Source organism: Arachis hypogaea, chromosome 17 (genome assembly GCF_003086295.3).
Source record: "Arachis hypogaea cultivar Tifrunner chromosome 17, arahy.Tifrunner.gnm2.J5K5, whole genome shotgun sequence".
NCBI classification, from domain to species: Eukaryota; Viridiplantae; Streptophyta; class Magnoliopsida; order Fabales; family Fabaceae; genus Arachis; species Arachis hypogaea.
Window position 1 is genome coordinate 86,795,224 of NC_092052.1, and position 4,193 is coordinate 86,799,416.

The 4,193-nt window shown below is 34.3% G+C and overlaps 1 non-coding gene across 1 annotated transcript; it reads right to left on the reverse strand.

Annotated features, from left to right (window-relative positions):
* Positions 1-2,259: 2,259 nt before the first annotated feature.
* Positions 2,260-2,363, reverse strand: LOC112768652 (small nucleolar RNA R71). Its single transcript, XR_003186055.1, has one exon. It is a non-coding gene; the product is annotated as a small nucleolar RNA R71 (small nucleolar RNA).
* Between the last annotated feature and the right edge of the window lie 1,830 nt (positions 2,364-4,193).

Consider the following 4,193-nt stretch of genomic DNA (forward strand, 5'->3'; position numbering starts at 1 on the left):
ATATTTTCAAAAATATATTTTTCTTCAGAATTTTTAAGAATGAATTCTAGTGTTTCATAAAGCATGTTGAAGCCTGGCTGGCTGTAAAGCTATGTCTAATTCTTCTGAATAGGGAATGTCAGGCGTGTCATGTCTGAGTTACATACTAAAGCTTGGCTGGCTATTAAGCCATGCCTGACCCTGTGATTGGAGCTTTAATTTAAAGAGCATAAGATTCCTGGAATTCATATTAAAAATTTTGGAATCCTTATTTTTCTTTTTCAAAATGATTTTCGAAAAAAAAATTAAAAGAAAATACAAAAAAATTCATAAAATCATAAAAATCAATAAAAATAAAAAAAAATATTTTGTATTTCTTGTTTGAGTCTTGAGTCAGATTTAAAGTTTGGTGTCAATTGCATGTTCATCTTGCATTTTTCGAAAATTTCATGCATTCATAGTGTTCTTCATGATCTTCAAGTTGTTCTTGGTAAGTCTTCTTGTTTGATCTTGATGTTTTCATGTTTTGTGCCTTTTCTTGTTTTTCATATGCATTCTTGCATTCATAGTGTCTATACATGAAAAATTTTTAAGTTTGGTGTCTTGCATGTTTTCTTTGCATAAAAAATTTTTCAAAAATAAGTTCTTGATGTTCATCATGATCTTCAAAGTGTTCTTGGTGTTCATCTTGACATTCATAGTGTTCTTGCATGCATTCCTTGTTTTGATCCAAAAAGAAAAGACAAAAACATGAAAATGATGTTTTAATTTTTCTCTCTCATCTTTAAAAATTCAAAAATCAAAAAAATATCTTTCCTTTTTTTCTCTCATAAATTTCGAAAAATTGAGTTGACTTTTTCAAAATTTTTTAAAATTCAATTGTTTTTATGAGTCAAATCAAATTTTCAATTTAAAAATCTTATCTTTTTCAAAATCTTTTTCAAAAATCAAATCTTTTTCATTTTTTTATTTATTTTCGAAAATTATAAAAATATTTTTCAAAAATCTTTTCTTAATCTTATATCATAATTTTCGAAAATCACATCATCAATTAATGTTTTCATTCAAAAATTTCAAGTTTGTTACTTACTTGTTAAGAAAGATTCAAACTTTAAGTTCTAGAATCATATTTTGTGATTTCTTATGAATCAAGTCATTAATTGTGATTTTAAAAATCAAATCTTTTTCAAAACTAATTTCAATCATATATTTTCAAAAATATCTTCTTATCTTATCCTTTTCAAAATTTGATTTTAAAATATCCTTTCTAACTTCTTATCCTCTTATCTCTTCAAAATTGATTTTCAAATTTGTTTCAACTAACTAACTAACTTTTTGTTTGTTTCTTATCTTTTTCAAAACAACCTAACTAACTCCCTCTCTCTCTCTCTCTCTGATTTTCGAATATCTTCCCTCTTTTTCAAAATTTCTTTTTAATTAACTAATTATTTTAACTTTTGATTTTAAAATTTCAAAAAAATTACTAACCTTTTTCAAAAACTATTTTCGAAAACTACTAACTCTTTTTCAAAAATTATTTTCGAAAATTCACTTCCCCCTCTCATCGTATTCTATTTGTTTATTTATTTACTAACAATCTCTTCCTCACTCACCAAAAATCCGAACCCCCTCTCTCTCTGAGTTTAGATTTTCTCTTCTTTTTTTCTTCTATTCACACAGGGACCTCTATACTATGGTAAAAAGGATCCCTATTATTATTATTATTTTTCTGTCCCTCTTTTTCATATGAGCAGGAGTAAAGACAAGAATATTCTTGTTGAAGCAGATCCAGAACCTAAAAGGACTCTGAAAAGGAAACTAAGAGAAGCTAAAATACAACAGTCCAGAGATAACCTTTCAGAAATTTTCGAACAAGAAGAAGAGATGGCAGCCAAAAATAATAATAATGCAAGGAGAATGCTTGGTGACTTTACTGCACCTAATTCCAATTTACATGGAAGAAGCATCTCCATTCCTGCCATTGGAGCAAACAATTTTGAGCTGAAACCTCAATTAGTTTCTCTGATGCTGTAGAACTGCAAGTTTCATGGACTTCCATCTGAAGATCCTTTTCAGTTCTTAACTGAATTCTTGCAGATATGTGATACTGTTAAGACTAATGGAGTAGATTCTGAAGTCTAAAGGCTCATGCTTTTCCCTTTTGCTGTAAGAGACAGAGCTAGAGTATGGTTGGACTCTCAACCTAAGGATAGCCTGAACTCTTGGGATAAGCTGGTCAAGGCTTTCTTAGCTAAGTTCTTTCCTCCTCAAAAGCTGAGTAAGCTTAGAGTGGATGTTCAGACCTTTAGACAGAAAGAAGGTGAATCCCTCTATGAAGCTTGGGAGAGATACAAAGAACTGACCAAAAAGTGTCCTTCTGACATTCTTTCAGAATGGACCATCCTGGATATATTCTATGATGGTCTATCTGAATTGGCTAAAATGTCATTGGATACTTCTGCAGGTGGATCCATTCACCTAAAGAAAACGCCTGCAGAAGCTCAAGAACTTATTGACATGGTTGCTAATAACCAGTTCATGTACACTTCTGAGAGGAACACTGTGAGTAATGGGACGCCTCAGAAGAAGGGAGTTCTTGAAATTGATACTCTGAATGCCATATTGGCTCAGAATAAAATATTGACTCAGCAAGTCAATATGATTTCTCAGAGTCTGAATGGAATGCAAGCTGCATCCAACAGTACTCAAGAGGCATCTTCTGAAGAAGAAACTTATAATCCTGAGAACCATGCAATAGCAGAGGTAAATTACATGGGTGAACTATATGGAAACACCTATAATCCCTCATGGAGAAATCACCCAAATCTCTCATGGAAGGATCAAAAGCCTCAACAAGGCTTTAATAATGGTGGAAGAAACAGGTTTAGCAATAGCAAGCCTTTTCCATCATCTACTCAGCAACAGACAGAGAACTCTGAACAAAATACTTCTAATTTAGCAAACTTAGTCTCTGATCTATCTAAGGCCACTGTGAGTTTCATGAATAAAACAAGATCCTCCATTAGAAATTTGGAAGCAAAAGTGGGCCAGCTGAGTAAAAGGATCACTGAAATCCCTCTTAGTACTCTCCCAAGCAATACAGAAGAAAATCCAAAAGGAGAGTGCAAGGCCATTGAATTGATCACCATGGCCGAACCTGTAAGGGAAGGAGAGGACGTGAATCCCAAGGAGGAAGACCTCCTGGGACGTCCAGTGATCAATAAGGAGTTTCCCTCTGAGGAACCAAAGGAATCTGAGACTCATCTGGAGACCATAGAGATTCCATTGAACCTCCTTATGCCATTCATGAGCTTTGATGAGTATTCCTCTTCTGAAGAGAATGAGGATGTTACTGAAGAGCAAGTTACTAAGTACCTTGGTGCAATCATGAAGCTGAATGCCAAATTATTTGGTATTGAGACTTGGGAAGATGAACCTCCCTTGTTCACCAATGAACTAAGTGATCTGGATCAACTGACATTGCCTCAGAAGAAACAGGATCCTGGAAAGTTCATAATACCTTGTACCATAGGCAACATGATCTTTAAAAAGGCTCTGTATGACCTTGGTTCAGGGATAAACCTCTTGCCCCTCTCTGTAATAGAAAAACTGGGAATCTATGGGGTGCAAGCTGCTAAAATCTCATTAGAGATGGCAGACAATTCAAGAAAACAGGCTTATGGACAAGTAGAGGACGTGTTAGTAAAGGTTGAAGGCCTTTACATCCCTGCTGATTTCATAGTCTTGGATACTGGGAAGAATGAGGATGAATTCATCATCCTTGGAAGAGCCTTCCTAGCCATAGCAAGAGCTGTGATTGATGTTGACAGAGGTGAATTAGTCCTTCAATTGAATGGGGACTTCCTTGTGTTTACAACTCAAGGTTATCCTTCTGTAAACATGGAAAAGAGGCACAATAAGCTTCTTTCAAAATAGAGTCAACCAGAGCCCCCACAGTCAAACTCTAAGTTTGGTGTTGGGAGGCTACAACCGAACTCTAAGTTTGGTGTTGAACTTCTATATCCAAACTCTAAGTTTGGTGTTGGGAAGTCTCAACAATGCTCTGAACATCTGTGAGGCTCCATGAGAGCCCACTGTCAAGCTATTGACATTAAAGAAGCGCTTGTTGGGAGGCAACCCAATTTTTATTTATCTAATTTTATTTTTCTTGTTCTTTCATGTTTTATTAGGTTCATGATCATGTGGAGTCACAA